This window comes from Narcine bancroftii, chromosome 13 (genome assembly GCF_036971445.1).
Source record: "Narcine bancroftii isolate sNarBan1 chromosome 13, sNarBan1.hap1, whole genome shotgun sequence".
NCBI lineage: Eukaryota > Metazoa > Chordata > Chondrichthyes > Torpediniformes > Narcinidae > Narcine > Narcine bancroftii.
Window position 1 is genome coordinate 66,105,515 of NC_091481.1, and position 17,562 is coordinate 66,123,076.

The 17,562-nt window shown below is 42.8% G+C and overlaps 1 protein-coding gene across 1 annotated transcript in view; it reads right to left on the minus strand.

The window, feature by feature from the left end:
* Positions 1-16,783, minus strand: part of LOC138748795 (uncharacterized) — a 37,423-nt gene extending 20,640 nt beyond the window's left edge. Inside the window, exon 1 of the mRNA XM_069909545.1 lies at positions 16,600-16,783. The gene's annotated coding sequence lies outside the window, so the exon portion shown is untranslated. The remainder of the gene's footprint in view (positions 1-16,599) is intronic.
* Positions 16,784-17,562: the final 779 nt, after the last annotated feature.

Sequence of the window (17,562 nt, forward strand, 5' to 3'; positions counted from 1 at the left end):
TATGAGGATATGAAGCAAGAATTCCCCGCAGTTTTCCAGGGAGTAGGAAAGCTGAAAGGTCGACAACTAAAGCTAGCAGTGGACAAAACGATCAAACCCAAGGCACAACCAGTGCACAGAACCCCATTTGGACTTCGTGGGAAAGTCGAGGCCAAAATCAAAGATTGAGCAAGACATTATTGAACCTATAGAACATTCAACGCAATGGGTCAGCCCAGTAGTGATCGTGCCCAAACCAAATGGTGACATGAGACTGTGTGTTGATATGAGGATGGCCAATGAAGCTATAATTCGAGAATGACACCCCATACCAACAGTAGAAGAAGTACTCCAGGAGTTAACAACCAGTCAGGTGTTCTCAAAAATCAATTTAAAATGGGACTATCATCAACTAGAGCTGGACCCAGAATCCAGGGACGTGACAACATTTGTGACTCACTGTGGATTGTACCGGTACAAGAGGCTATCGTTCGGCATCAATGCAGCTCCTGAGATCTACCAGTACAAAATCCATCGAGTGATTCAAGGTATTCCTGGAGTCGCCAACATTTCTGATGACATCATAGTCCATGCGGCTACACAGGAAAAGCATGACAGATGGTTGAGGATTGTGCTATCCAGACTACAGGGGGCAAGTCTTACTGTGAATGGAGACAAGTGCCAGTTTGGTGTCTCAGAGATGGACTTTATGGGACACAGGCTTACACGGGAAGTACTGAACCCAGCTGATGCCAAGGTGAAAGCTGTTGCCGATGCATGTGAACCCCAGAATGCAACGGAGATGAGGAGTTTCTTGGGATTGGTCAATTATTGCGCAAAGTTCATCCCTAATTTTGCTACACTGGCAGAACCACTGAGGAAACTAACCAGGAAAGGTGTACCATTCCATTTTGACCCTGAGCAGAAGGAAGCATTCACAGCTCTGAAACAAAGTTTGACGAATGCCGATACTCTTGGGTATTATGATCCAGATGCACCAACCAAAGTCATAGCGGATGCATATTCCATGCATATTTGTATGGCATTGAATTTGAACTCATCACGGACCATAAACCATTGGAAGTGATCTATGCCGCCAGGTCCAAACCGTGTGCCAGGATAGAATGATGGGTGCTCAGACTCCAACCGTAAAAGTACAGAGTAGTCCACATTGCTGGGAAAGCAAACATTGCTGATCCGCTGTCCAGATTGTTGAAAGATGGATGCCCACAATCCAAGTCAGAACTGGGGACAGAAGCAGAGAGCTTTGTACGCTTCGTAGCTATCCAGTCGACACCGGGAGCTGTGACAATGAGGGAAGTCGAGAGAGTCCGAACATGACCCAGAACTCATGGAAGTTAGAGAATGTATCCAAAGTGGACAATGGGACAAGTGCACTCACAAGGCATATGTTCCCATTAGAGACGAACTTTGTTGCATCAGGCAGTGTGTGTTGAGGGGTTGTAGATTGGTGATACCACAGAGGTTGAGACCGAAGATCATATCATTAGCTCATGAAGGACACCTAGGTATTGTTGGTACCAAGCAAAATCTCAGGAGTAAAGTATGGTGGCCAGGTTGTGATAAAGACACGGAGAAATTCGTCAAAACCTGCCATGGGTGTCAACTCACAAGTAGGAGTAATCCCCCAGAGCCGATCCGGAGTACACAACTCCCAACAGGACCGTGGATCGATGTAGCTGTTGATTTTCTTGGACCTTTACCAACTGGCGAGTCAATCATGGTAGTGGTGGACTACTACAGCAGATACTATGAGTAATCTGTGATGAGGTCAACGACCACTGAAAAAACGATACAAGCATTGGCAGAGATCTTCGCGAGACATGGATTGCCTGTTACGCTATACTCTTGACAATGGTCCACAGTTCATCTCAGAGACATTTGCTGAATATATGAGGACCACAGGCATCCACCATCACAAAGTAACTCCTAAATGGCCGCAAGCCAATGGAGAAGTAGAGAGACAAAATCAGTCCATTGAAAAACGACTACAGATCGCTCATGCAGAAGATAGAACTGGAGAGAAGCATTGCTCATGCAACCACAGGAAAAAGTCCAGCAGAAGTACTCTTCGGGAGGAAAATCCACACAAAAATGTCCGAACTGAAGGAAATCAGGGATGACCAGGAGATGAGGGACCACGATGCTGAAAAGAAGGGGGCAGCAAAGCTGGATGCAGACTCGAGACGTGGGACCAGGTACTCAGACATCATGCCCGGAGATAATGTTCTGGTGAGGCAAGAGAGTGGTGGTAAGCTAGACACACCTTATTACCATCAACCTTATACTGCTGTATCCAGAAGCGGCAGTATGATGACAGTCAGGTCTCCAGCTGGAGTCCTCTACAAAAGAAACGTGTCTGGTGTCAAAAAGTACCAATCCAGAGCGGCATCGAGTGAAGTGGTTGGAAATCCAGTACGAGTTGCTCAACGTGAGGGACCAGTCGACGTTCCAGAGGTAGTTACCAGTTTTCCCGATGAAGTTGCCAGAGTACCAGAAACACCAGAAGCCGTAGCAAGCAGTGTTTCCGGTGCTGAGGGTGTGCAACCAAGTCGTGACAGTAGCATTGCAGGAAGGCTGAGACGGGACAGGAAACCACCTAAGCGATATGAAGATTTTGTGCCATATTTCTAATCGTGCCCGCATTATCATGAAAGTGAAAGTTTGTGATAGTTGGAATGAGTTTCAATGAAGAAAAAAAGTGCATTGATTCGGTGGAAGCGCAGTAATGATACACGCCAAGGAAAAGTGGAAATGATTGTGAAAAAAAAGAGAAATAATGAAAAGGGTGTACGCTGAACGCTGCCCTTGTGAAAAACGCAGTGAATGCGTATATGTGGAGGTCAGGAAAGAAACCATCACGAACTCCGAGAAAGAGACCTTTGCAAAGTGTGCTATGATTACCTGGATCATCGCTGTTTTGTTGTGTTTAGCGTTATTAGAAAAACTGTGCACCCAACATTTATTTTATACTTGACGTGGTTTGACTTTGGACAAATGACAGAGATCATCAACAACAACAAAATCCAAACAAATCTTCAGATCCAGGAAATAAAATGATTTAAATCAGGGCAAAAGTAGAAAATCTTCACTTTTATAGAGCGAATGGCAGATGTTTAGTTTTAAACTGGCAATAACGTCCATCAAAACTCAATAGGTCGCTCAGCTTTGGATAAGTAAAGAGCATTGTGTTGAAATCACTGGGATGGAAACAAACGTCCTTTAATTTGCAGTCCTTTTTCTTCAAGAGATGATATTTATATCCTCAACTGACACGACACCCATAGAGTTTCTGCAGAAGGAACTCAGATTGCTCTCATCCAATTCACCGGGCATTCTGGGCTGCGAAATTACAGGGAGGTGACTGAACTTGATGGCAGAGGAGGGGACGGAGAGGCAGAATGTGTGTGAATGGTGGGGGGGGGGGGGGGGCGGGAGAAGAGAGAGATAGAGTCAGGAAAGAGAGTGAGCGAGAGAGCCAGAAAAGAGAGAGCGAGTGCCAGGAAAGAGAGAGAGAGAGAGAGAGAGATCGAGCCAGGAAAGAGAGGGAGAGAGAGAGCGAACACAACAGCTTGTGTGTAAAAAGAGAGAGAGCGCAAGCTAGGGGAGAGTGTGGGCAAGAGCGAGCAGAGTATGGTCGTTATGGTAGGGATATAGAATGGCTGAGATCAGCTAGCCCCAGGTTATACATTGGTTTTAGACTCAGGAGAAAGGTCTCTACTGGGCACTCCTCATCCTGTTCTCCACAGAATCGGGGGCTGGTTAGCGGATTACAATCTCCCCTCCCACAGCAACACATTCCCAAAGGATTTTCCAGATTTAGGCATATGAATGTGTGCATCATGGTCTGGTATGGTGTCACGAATACCCTGGAAAGTAAAGCCCTGGAACAGGTAGTGGATATGGCTGAGAACATCTACTGGGAACAATACCTTCAGAGAGCAGCAGCAATAATCAAGGATCTACACCACCCAGTTTTAATTTTTTTTGTAATTTATACATACAGGCCACTTTGACCCACAAGGCTGTGCTGCCCAATTACACCCAAGACTTACACCACCCCCACCCCAGTATGTTTTGAACAGTGGGAGGAAACTGGAGCCCCTGGGGAAACCCCATGCAATCTCAGGGAGAACGTACAAATTCCTTACAGACAGTGCAGGACTCGAACCCTGCCGCTGTAATAGCATGGTGCCAACCGTGCCACCTCTCAGGAAAGAGCTACAAGACTCGCACCACTATTCAAACTTAATGGACAGAAGTTGATAATAAATATTTTAATTTAAAAAAATTTAGATGTACAGCACAGTAACTGACCCTTCTGTGCCCCTCCTCAAATAGAATCCCCGTACGTTTTGAAGGGTGGGAGTGGAAAGGATTTGCAAAACCCCTGTTTTAATTGTCCCTTATTGACTCATTATGTGCACGGTTTCAGAACTCCAATGACAATTTTTCTCAAGCCAAATATTTCAGTAGCAATTAGGTCTAGAGCAGCGATTCTCAACCTTCCCACTCACATCCCACCTGAAGCAACCCCTTACTAATCACAGAGCACCGATGGCTTAAAGGGGGAGGTGGTGGGGGTGGGGGGGAATGTTTGAAAACCACTGATCTAGAGTTTGCAAAAGGCCTTCCCTTTCCCTTGGACACAGGCACAAGTTCTCTCACATTTGCTATTACTCCTTCCACCAAGTAGAAGAACTTCAGCTACTTATGTCATGGAATGTTTGAACAGTGTATCACAAGCTCTTGAGTAAAGCAGTAAAAGATAAAGACCAGATAATCTGCTTTAAGTACAAACATTAAGGGATGGAAATCAGTCAATAGCTTGGAGGGGTTTGATACGATAACCAAGTTCTTTCTCCGTGCAAGAGTTTACAGTTTTACCGTGCCTTCAAGGCTCACTGAGGCGACTTTTAAATGTAATTTTATTTTAAAAACAAGACATACAGCAAGGTACCGGGCCATTTCAGCCCATGCCAACCAAGAACTAGCTTCCCCCCATCCAACCCCGGTACATTTTGAACAGTGGGAGGAAACCGGCTCCTGTTGAAAATGGCTGATCTAGAAGACTAAAAATAAATAAACATGCAAACTTACTCATTCTTTATTACCTCCTCATTAAAATGCTGACATGATGATCAGCTGCTATGCCTTCCCCCTCACAGGGTCTTGTCAGCTCACATACCCCTGGCTCCTCGTTGCTAGTGCCTGGCCAATGCGCTGTTCACTGAATACTTCTCTGGGGTAAACCACTGTCTCTCACAGGACTTTCCTCACACCCTCTTACAATGTGGGAGGAAGTCAGACAAGCTCACTAAGTCCAAAACACACCCTTCCTCGTTTGTCTCCACCCTTTCCCCCCTCCCCATTCTCTCTCAGCCTCTCCCACATCACCTCCCGGATTCTCCTACACAATGGCAATGAACTTGGCAGCCTGCACTTTGTGAAAGATACCAGGGGAATCTATGCAGTGGCTGGCGGAAGGTGCCACCCAGACAAATAAATGTGGGAGATGAATCCAGGTGACTGAAGCATCTCAGAGCTCCATCAGGTAGCTCAACTCACTCATTCCAATCTCATCCACCACCCCCCCTCCCCCCGGAACGCCTGGCCCTCCACTCTCTCCGCACCAATCTGAACCTCACCATCGGACCTGCAGATAAGGGTGGCGCTGCTGTGGACTGGCACACTGACCTCTATCTGGCCAAAGCCAGATGACAACTCTCAGACACCTCTTCCTACTTACCCCTGCGGCAGGACCCCACCAAAACTCATCAAACTGCTGTATCACACACCATCTCTGAACTCATCACCCCCGGTCACCTCCCTAGCCTCTGTTTCCCAATCCCGCACCAGTGGTTTCTATCTCCTACCCAAGATCCACAAACCCAATTGTCCCGGCAGACCTATCATGTCTGCGTGCTCCTGCCCCACAAAATTGGCGTCCACTTACCTCGACTCAGTTTTGTCGTATATCATGTTCCCCCCCCCCCCACCGCCCCCGGTCCAGACCCTCCCCACTTACATCCGGGTGTGAGAGATCGGGACAATCCAACACTTCAACAACTTCCAGTTCCCTGAACTCGATCACCTCATATTTACCATGGACATCTAATCCCTATACACCTCTATTCCCCATACTAAAGGCCTCAAAGTCCTTCATTTCTAAAATCACTCAGTTCAACTCACAACCCTGATCTTGTGGAACGCTGCCTCCTTCTGCCATTTCTTGGTGAATCACAATATTTATCTAGAGACTATTTATTGTGAGATGTTGGAAAAGGAGCAAATTACACACACAATGACAACTGGGGAAGATTTGGATGCACATCTCAGGTTTGGAAAGGGAGACAGAGACCAACAGCTTCATTTATAGTGTCCAAGGAGTTGAACAGCACATAATTAGGGGGTTGGAGGAGTGGAATTTGTGACAGAGGTTTAATTCTGACCTCTGGCACTGTCTGTGTGGAGTTTACATGTTCTTCCTGTGACTGCATGGATTTCCTCTAGGTTCTCCAGTTCTCTCACATGGTGTTCAGGTTGGTGGGTCTATTCCTTGGTGCAAATATTCTTCAGTATGCAGGTACGTGGCAGTGTGGGGAGAATAAGTTGTAGGGAAGAGGGATGGGGGAAATGGGATACCCCTCTCCTATGGCAGGAACAGATCAGGAAGATGCTACACTAGTGTCAGTCAATTAACATTGTGAAAAAATACAAGAAATGGGAGCAGGAGTAGGCTATTCGCCCATCCAGCCTGCTCCACCATTCAATGAGATCATGGCTAATCTAATAATAGGATCATCTTCACCGACCTGCCTTTTCCCCATTTCACTTAATTCCCCTACTATGTAAAAAATCTTATCTAACCTTGTCTTAAATATATTCACTAAGGTCACCTCCATTGCTTCAATGGGCAACAAATTCCATAGATTCACCACTCTCTGGGAAAAGCAGTTTCTCCTCATTTCCGTCCTAAATCTACTACCCTGAATCTTGAGGCTACGTCCTCTAGTTCTGATCTCCCTCACTAATGGAAACAACTTTCTGACCTCTATCTTATCTGTGCATTTCATAATTTTATAGGTTTCTATAAGATCCCCTCTCATTCTTACAACTTTTAATTTTTTTCTTTCCACTCTAATATCATCTTAACTAATCCCTATTCCACAGGTGCTGTGATTAGTAAGGGATTTCTTAAGGTGGGATGTGGGTGGGAAGGGAAGGTTGAGAACCACTGCTCTAGACCCAATTGTTACTGAAATATTTGGCTTGAGAAAAATTGTCATTGGCCCATTTCTTTTGGAGTTATGAAACCGTGCACATAACAAGTCAATTAGGGACAATTAAAACAGTGGTTTTCAAACTTAATAAAACAACATCCCCTCCCCTTTCCCTTTTACAGTATAAATCTACACAGTCAGGGCTCACATTTATGTTGACCATCAAAAATTCTCTTTGAGGAAGTCACTTGTGCATCTATTATTGTAGTTATAATTGCAATTGGGCCCCTATATGATCCAAATTTGGCTCCTATATCTTAATGTGTCATATTTGTTCTTTGAGTTGTATGCAATTTTTTTCCGTAGGTATGCAACTATTCATCTCAGCAGTCCATCATGTAGAGGGGAGTCAGACTTCCAAGTAATTGCAATACATTTCTTAGCCGCTGCTAAGGCTATTTTAACAAATTACATTTGGAATTTAGTTAATTTATTGCTTATTTCAATAAAGGTTCCCAAAAGCCAAATTTCTGGGTCACCCATGAAGGCCACCCCTGTAATCCTTGTTAATATTTCAGTAATATCCTGCCAGAAAGGTCTCACCTTCACACACGACCATGTCGCATATAAAAAAAAACCTTCCTATTTCTGTCCCACACCTAAAACATATTTCAGATTTTGACTTATGCAGGTTCTGTTGTGTGAGATATAATTGGTGGAGGAAATTATATTGCCCTCATCTGTATCTTGGATTTGTAATTGACGTCATGATGTCCAACCTTCAATCAGACCAACATCCTTCCATTATTGCAATTCCTCCCATCTCTCTCTCTCTCTCTCTCAATCTCTGTAAACCTGGATTCGCACTTTCATTCTGGAGAACATGGTACATCTTAAGTTATAAATTTAGGTGCATTCCCCAGCCAAATGGTTCATTCCATTTCACTAAATTCAGGTGGGGCCAAATTTGGCCCCCACCTTTCTCTTAGGAACAACCTTAGCTGGAGAAAACAAAAAAAAACCATTAGGCATTCCGTTTTCATTTCTTACTTGTTCAAAAGACATGAGAAATCCCTCCACATAACAATCATCAATATATCTTATTCCTTTGTTAATTTTCAATATTTTGTTACCCAGATCCAGAGGAAGTAACACATTGTTACATAATGATGTTCTTAATGATACCTGCTTTTTTCCCCCAATACATTCATTTATTTGTTGCCATTATTTTAAACATATGTATTAATTAGGGCTATCCATCTTTGTTATTATTGTAACTTTCCAATTATAAATAAAGTCCTTCACTGTCTCCTCTTTTATTGAATTCATTCCCATTGGGGGATCCAAGAAGGGGAACCACCTTCTTGAAAAATCAGTGGCAAAAATCTAGCTTATGCTGATAAACAGCATTTCTTAGTCCTCCCAGTTTATAATCCCATGTTAGCTTTTCCATTGAAAATCTTGGCACTTTGTTATTCCATTGGAATTGCCTTATATAATTATTCAATCATTTAAACTTTTTTTTAAAAGTAGAACAATAGGTAACAATGGAAAAAAGATACTGTAATTTTGGCCATTTACAATTTACTCATCCCACCAGAACAATTGGCAGGTCTTTCCATTTCTGAAAATCTTTCTCTATTTTTTCCTAAGTGGAGTGTAATTAAATATACAAGTTCTGTAAATAATTATCTGTCATTATTCCTAAATATTTGATTCCATATAACCATATAACCGTTCACAGTACGGAAACAGGCCATGCCGGCCCTCCAAGTCCGTACCGGTTCACTTGAACATCTCCACTAGCTCCTCCGCAAACTCCTGAGGAAGCAGAGGCTTTCTTCATGATGCCACCGGTGCACTGGTTGTCGTGTATCTCAAAAATTTTACTAAGATGGATCTTGATTTTTGATATGCCTGTGGTTTTGGAGCTAATGCTCTGTGAGCCCTTTCTATTTCCATTCCTTGGACCTTCGAGATCCATCCTTTTATAAATTCCTTCATATCTGTGCCTTCTTCACCCTCCTTCAGGCCCACTATTTTTTGAACTGAATAATTTACTGTTAAACCATCACAAAACAAAGGCATTTAGTTTAATCAACAACAATGGATTTTCACATTCAACTACTGTGAACCTGTCTTCCATTTAAATCTTCTACTTTTTCATATCTTTCATAGTCAAAATTCATCAATGGTTATTATCTCACTCGTCCATATATATTTTACAACCTGATACTTATCCAATATTTTTATAATATTGTTTGTAACGTTGTCAGTGATTCAGCAGGTCAGACATATTTAATGACACATCATCAGCAAATAAGCTCATTTTCTGTTCTTCTTGACCCTTAATATCCGGATCTCTCCTTATAATCTCTGCCAGTGGCTCAATAGCTAGGAGAAAAAGTGCTGGAGACAGAGGACACCCCTGTCTACTTGATCTACTCAAGGGAAAGACGCTGACATCTGATTGTTAAGTTATAATGTTGGCTTGTGGTTTAAGATGGAGATCTTATCCACTTTATAAATTTTCTGCCTATACCAAATTTTTCCAAATGTTTTAAATGAGAAAGACCACTCTAATCAATTGAATGCTTTCTCTGCATCTAGAAAAATAGTTATACTTGAATTCAACTTTGATTTTGCCATATGTATTATACTAAATAGTCTACTTAGACTATTTGAAGAGTATCTTCATTTGGCAAGTCCCACCTGATCTGCATGTATTAATTTTGGTAGATATTGTCCAGTCTATTAGCTAGTACCATTGCCAATATTTTTATAATCGCCATTCAGGAGTGATATAGGTCTATATGAAGTTTTTAAAAGGGTCTCTACTTTTCTTCAGTAACACTGTAGTTATAGAAGTTGAGAAAGATTCTGAAGGGTCTCTACTTTTCTTCAGTAACACTGTAGTTATAGAAGTTGAGAAAGATTCTGGGAGGGTCTGGGTCTCCACAATATATCAAATACATCCATCCTAAGAGGTGTCAATAAATCTTTAAATTTTTTAATTGTTTGTAGAACTCAGGAGGAAACCCATCCTCCCCTGGAGATTTGTTAGCTTGAAAAGTACCCAAAGCTTTCTTGATTTCCTCTCTTGTGACAGGGGCATCCAAATCAACTAATTCTCCACCTTCTAATTTTGTAAGTTCAACATTTGTTAAAAATTGTTCATCTCCTAATAATTCTGATTTATATAGTTTCATACAGCACGTTTAAAAAAATACTATTTATTTATTTTTGATGATCTTATAATACTGGCCTCTGTTTTTATTGCATTTAGCATTCTAGATGACGCCTCTGCCTTTGCCTGCCAAGATACAACTTTGTGTGCCCATTCTCCTAATTCATAGTATTTTTGTTTGGTTTTTAATATAGTTGTTTTTTCCCCCATTCTAAAAGTTTGTTATGTGTTATATTTCAATTTTTTTATTCTCTAATAATCTATAATTTTCTTGTAACCCTGTTCTCTGATATTCTTTTTCCAATTTTGTCATGTCCTGCTCTAAATTATTCAGCTCTGTGGCATATTCTCAAGATTTTTGGTTTAAGAAAATAATTTGTCCTCTTTAAGGGTATCCCTTATTAAAAAGCTATTATCAGTAGACAAAATGGTTCTATCTGTCTCTTAATAAACTCACAAAAGTCCTTCCTTTTCAGCAGTATTGCATTGAGATGCCATATATACACATTTATTTTTTCCCTCCATTCTCGCGATAGTCAAAGATAATGGTGAACAATCTGATAAAAGTTTCACCAAATATTCCTTTTTTACCATTCTTAACTAGGTAGACATTAAAAACAAATTGTATGCGAATCGTGTACCCTTGGGTAGAATGAATAGTTTCTTTCTATGGGATTAAGCTGCCTCCATATATCAATCAAATTTAAATCCTTCATAAATTATAGTGCCATTTTTCCAGCTTTTGCCCTTGTCACTTTTCTTGCTGATTTTATCCAGTTTTAGATCTAGATAGAAATTGAAATCTCCTCCAACCAGTATATTTCGTCTTCCTGCTGATGTTTTTAAAAAGATATCCTTTATAAAGGCTTCATCGTCATAATTTGGTGCATAGATATTCATAAAAGTCCATGATTCTGCATAAATTTTGCAGTGTGCCATTACAAATCTTCTGACTTGGTCTGTCAGGGTCTCTTCTATTATTATTGGTATATTTTTATGTATTAAAAATCGCTACTTCTCTTGCTTTTGAGCCAAATGAAGATATTACTTGTCCCACCCATCCTCTTTTTAATTTAGTATGTTCCAATTTGTGTTTCTTGGAGAAAGACGATATCCACCTTTAATTCTTTTGGATGTGCCAAGACCCGTTTCTTTTTCACTGACTTGTTTATCCCATTAACATTAAGAATAATAAATTTTTGCATTCTAGCCATATTTTTTAAAAGCAAATATTGTTTAACATAAAACATTTTTGAATTGTTTTAAAAAGGGATCAATATTATTTAAACAATGTCCATGTCCTGACACGGACGTGAACAGGAAACCCTGAAAAATCTCTCGAGGAAGAAGAACCCCTCCCTTTAGCACCATCTTTTATAGATACTCCTCTCTAGGTGCCATTTCACCCCACCCCCATTCCCCCTTAGACCAGAGTCTCCACCCTGCTACTACTTTTCCCAAGCTTTCTCTCTTTTCTGAGCTCTCTGTGGACATTTCAATAAAATTTACTTTTCAACAATAAATGGCTAAAACAAAATACAACTTTTACTTAGACCCATTGTAAATATTTTTCACAGTCATTCTCTTTGTCAATCTTAGCCCTTTCATAAATCTCGCAGGCAATCTTCCATCTCACACTTAGTCTTGAAAAAAAAAATCGCCAATTACCCTCTGCTACTTCGACCCTCAAGTGTTGTAGAGTACATCATTGAGTATTTTGTTTTTTTTTAAGAGCGCAATTGTCTTTTTAAATCATCAAACTCCTTCCTTTGCTTAATCAAAGCAGGACAAAAATCTTGGAAAAATAGCACTTTTTCATGTTCAATCTCGGGCGGCCATTATCTTGCTTAGAGTATTCATAGGCTGCTCCCAGATTGTCTCCTGTTCCTGGTAACTCTAAAGACTTACCAGGACCAGTCACCGGCTCTCCTGGGTCCAACGAGCCCTCTCCATGTGTAATTTTTCCTATGACTGTGTCTTCTCCCAGCACTCATTTCAAAGAAGTTTACCAGATCCCTTCCCTCGATTCCTTCTTTCAGTCCAATAATTAATTCATCTGCTAAAATTCTCCATGTCCAGCAGACCTTGTTGGTCCAACTCCAAAGAATTTTTAGCTCGTCTTATGTTTTTAAACCAAACCTACTTCTGCTTGGGTCATTCTTCCAATCAAGTCTTCAATGATTTATTTAATTTCTGCCATCTTTGCCATCAAGTCTCTCCTTGCTCAAGTTTTCCATTTTCTCCAGGATAATATTTAGTTTTTGTCCCAACTCTGCCAGTCTTGAGGCCACTCTCTTTTGCGCTTTCGCTCAACCTTCCTGGCTGAGGAGAAACTTCTTCAGTTTTTGTTCTCGGCTGCCTCCATTTCTTATTTTGTCCTTTTTTTTTAAGTGAAAAATTCTTAATTTTAAAGATTTTAACTTTTTTTAAAATATACTCCACGGAGAGTTCGATGACAACATGTCTGGCCAAGACCTTTGCATGGCCACACTCCTGGCATATAAATTATTTAAGGTAATAGATGAGCAGAAAGAAAAAAGTTTTAAACCACTGTTCTGAATAGTTGAACCACTTTGGAACAGATGGAAATTTGTTCAGGACATTACAGCACAGAAACATGCCCCTTTGGCCCTTCTTGTCTGCAGAAAACTGAAAAGGTTTCGGGAAGACATTCCTGACATTAGTACCATAGCGAAAGCATATAATCAGGATATGTGGGAGACTAACATTTGGAAAAAATCCAATAGTCATCAATTTTGTCAGCTTGGAATCAACTCAATGCCCATGCTAACCAAATTGCTAACCTAAGTGTCCTGGGTAAACTTATACCTCTCATTTTGTTCGTTTCAGATTGGTCACAGTGTTTGAGCTACGGAAAGAAAATAGACACACACACCCAGAGCAGTTCAGTTCATACAGATGTTTTTTACAAATTCAAAAGCTGATTTCAAACTACAATATGCTAGCCCTTCCCAACTATACTTATCAACGCCTGGACTGGTCCCAACTGCCGAAGCGAAGCAACAACTGCACACTTGTAGTAGGTTGCCGGGGCGCCAGTAGCAGCTTCTCCACCTCCCTCGACCGGGACATTAGCTGGACTCTAGAAGTTCTTCTTTTTGCTGAGAGATTTTGCCACCTCTCGGAGAGTCTCAAACTTCAGCAGTGGGACCATGGCTTATATTACCCAAAAGTTGTTTACTCATAGCTAATCTCCCTGAATAAATGATTGAATTATCTTCAAGATCTACCAACAAAAGAAAACTGCATCTCTGGGCCTCATTGGTGTAAATTAGATTATGTCTTCCGATTCAACTGCATCCTGGGCCCCTCGGTGTAATTTAGGTTACATCTGCTGATTCTAAAAATCAAGCAGGTTCTCAGTCTTGCAGAAGCAAAGGTTGCAAAAGTAAAAAACACGGTTTAAATCTTCCATTACATTCAGCTAGTCCCATAGCCTTCTAAACCATTCCTAACCACGTATTTGTCAAGCAGTACAACTGTTCTCTCCCCCCCCCCCCACTTCTAACGCCCCCTCTGTCAACTCGTTCCTTGTCTTTGAAACAGCACTTGTAATGTGTATGTGAAGAGCAACTCCAAACCCGAGGCTGTGATTAGCTTGAGTCACTCTATGTAGATGGACTTGGACATGCTGAGCCAAGTCGTGGCATTGTGTGGCATAAAGCTCCTCTGATTTATCCAGTGTCAAATACCTGATACTGTTGTCTATAAGGTAATAAGGCAGTGGTTTTCAAACTTTTTCTTTCCACCCACATACCACTTTAAGTAATCCCTGACTAATTGCAGAGCACCGATGGCACAGAGATTACTTATGATGGTATACAAGTGGAAAGGAAAAGGTTAGAGACACCTGTTTTAATCGTCCATCACTGACTCGTTATGTGCATGGTTTCAGAACTCCAAAGGAAATGGGCCAATAACAATTTTTCCCCAAGCCAAATATTTCAGTCACTATTGGGTCTGGAGCAGTGCTTCTCAACCTTCCCACCCACCTCCCACTTTAAGCAATCCCTTACTGATCAAAGAGCAGCGATGGCAGAGGGATTGCTTAAAATGGTATGCGAGTGGGAAGACAACAGTTGAAAGCAACTGCTATAAGACATAGGAGTAGAAATAGGCCATTCAGCCCATCAAGTCTGCTGCACCATTTAATCATGAGCTGAATCATTTTCCCACTCAGCCCCACTGTTCGGCCATCTCTCTATAACCTTTGATTTCCTGGCTAAATCAAGGACCTCTCAATCTCTGTCTTAAATACATCCAGTGGCCTGGCCTCTACAACCACCCACAGCCACGCAGATTCACCACCCTCCAGCTAAATAAATTACTCCACATCTCTGCTCCAAGCAGACACTCTCCGAGCCACTACCACTCCGAGAAAGTGTGGTGACTAGTGAACCCAGCCAGCCACTGAACGAAACTGCTTCATCAAATGACAGCGAAATTATTGCCCAGAGAAACACGAGAACTGTAGAGAGAAGGAGGAGAGACCGAGTGGGTGAAGCAGCATCCATGAAGGTTCGGTAAAGGGCTCCAACTCAATAGATAGACTGACCATTTTTCTCCATAGATGCTACCTGGCTCACTGAGTCACTCCTGTTTCTCTTGATTATAATTATGGTCTACCCAGAGATGATGAAAAATTGACTGTTTTATTTGTTGGAGCAGGGAGGGGCAGGATCTGATGGAGGTGTACAAAATTATGAGGGTTGCAAATAGCAAACCTTTTCTCATCATCAGGTAATCTACAATCAGAAGCAGTAAAAAGGTGTAGGTTCAGAGGGGAATTTCCCCCTGGTTTCAATCTGGAAGGTACTCTGCTTGGCGGGGGGGGGGGGGGGGTGGGGGGGTGGGGTTGGTGGCACAGTTGGCATAGCAGATAGGAGCTCCAGTGATCATGATTTAAACCCCGCGCTGTCTGTGAGGAGTTTGTAGGTTCTCCACGTCTGCATAGGTTTTCCCCGGGGGCTCGGGTTTCCATTTGAAAGGTTAATTGGGTGTAAATTGGGCGGCACAGACTTGTGGGTCGAAATGGCCCACTACTGTGCTACATACCTAACTTTTTTACCTGAGCAGTGGACGATGTTTAAAACATATCGAGGCAAGGACTGGAACTACCAGCACATTAAAGGCAGCAGCTCCAATGGTAAATGGGTCAGCAAGGTCTGAATGTACCATCTAATAACCATCTACTCTGACAAGCTCCGAGATTGTTATGGTTGAATAAGATAGTAACAAAATGCTATCTATAGTGAAAGCCATGTGGTTACAAGAACTTTAGCATTAACCACCACACATCACACTTGTAAACCAGTTCACCTCTCATATAAACATGATTTAAGGGGAGCATCCCTTACAGCTGTAAACAAAAACACAAACTCAGCAGGTCTTGCAGCACAAGGGAATATGACCAACTTCACTGGCCAGAGATCTTCTTCATGGAAAAGCAGGAAGGCACCCAAATTAAAAGAAGGAGCAGAGGGGGGAGGAGTGCGGACAACAGACAAAAAGTATTAATTAGAGAGGGTGACTCATGGAAACAAAGGGAAGGGGGAGGAGAGAGAACGTGCAAGAGGAGAGGAGATGTAGGGATAGAGGGGAAAGCAGAGAAGTCGATGCTAATCCAGCTGCTGTTTCTCAGGCCTGTCTGGCAGTGAGGCACAGAGGAGGTGGGAAAATGATGGGGAGATGGATGGGGCACCACCACTCTAGAGTTTACCCCCACATCAGAGCCATTACCCCCACCCCACATCTGCAGGACTGCACTTCACAAGGTGAGTTGGTTCTCCTAAAGGAGGTGGATTGCATCTCCCGCGTGAAAAACAGGGAGCAGAAATGGGCTATTCAGCCCATCGAGTTTGGCACACGAGGCAGGATGGCTTTGAGAGCTGCAGGAAAGGTCTTTGTATTGCAGGTGGTAGGAAACTACTTGTCCGATTATGGGACCTGTCCATTTAGTTCTCTGTCGCTGTGTTAAGAACACGCTCTGGAACGGACTTCCCTGTAACTTTTCCCCGTTCTGAAAGGAACACCCAACTTCTCAAATGAGACATCAGTTCCGCAGAAATTAACAGTGGTTTGTCTAAAGGAACCTGCTTTAACTTTTTAAAACCACACACACACACACACGTAGCGTTTCAGTAAAACTTTCGCGCAGGTCTCTCCTACCTGAAGGCGATCCGGTATCAAGTGCACAGGACGAGTCTCTACGCCCCCACGAAGTCAGAAGCAAATTGGCCTTTTAAAGGGGGAGACGGAGGAGGGACCGAGCGATCGGTGGGTGCGAGAATTGTCAGTGGGCGGAGAACCTTGGAGCCACGAACTATCTCGTCGTCCCCTGCATATGCTTGGCAAGCGCTTCCTGGAGTGGGGATAGGAAACAGTGGCGGAAAGGGGTGGGGAGACAATCTCTGTCAGTAAGAATTATAGAAAAAAACGTCTCTCAAGGTTCCCTGCTGCACGGGGGTGGGGGGAGAGAGAGGGAGGGGGAGAGAAAGGGAGAGATGAAGGTGCCTTCTTTGTGTGACCAGAGAGAGAGAGAGAGAGCTGCCTTCTCTGTGTGACCAGGGAGAGAGAAGAGATAGAGAGATGAAGCTGCCTTCTCTGTGTGACCAGGGAGAGAGAAAGAGATAGAGGGATGAAGCTGCTTTCTCTGTGTGACCAGGGAGAGAGAGAGATGAAGCTGCCTTCTTTGTGTGACCAGAGAGAGAAAGAGAGAGAGAGAGCTGCCTTCTCTGTGTGACCAGGGAGAGAGAGAGAGATGAAGCTGCCTTCTTTGTGTGACCAGAGAGAGAGAGAGAGCTGCCTTCTCTGTGTGACCAGGGAGAGAGAAGAGATAGAGAGATGGAGCTGCCTTCTCTGTGTGACCAGGGAGAGAGAAGAGATAGAAAGATGAAGCTGCCTTCTCTGTGTGACCAGGGAGAGAGAGAGAGAGAGAGAGAGAGATGGAGAGATGAAGCTGCCTTCTCTGTGGTGACCAGGGAGAGATAAAGATGTGAAGGTACCTTCTCTTGTGTGACCAGGGGGAGAGAGAGAGAGAGAGAGAGATGGTGCCTTCTCTGTGGTGACCAGACGGGAGCAGAAGTGGCCACATTGAAGAGGTAGCTCCCTTCCACATCATGGGGGTCAAAG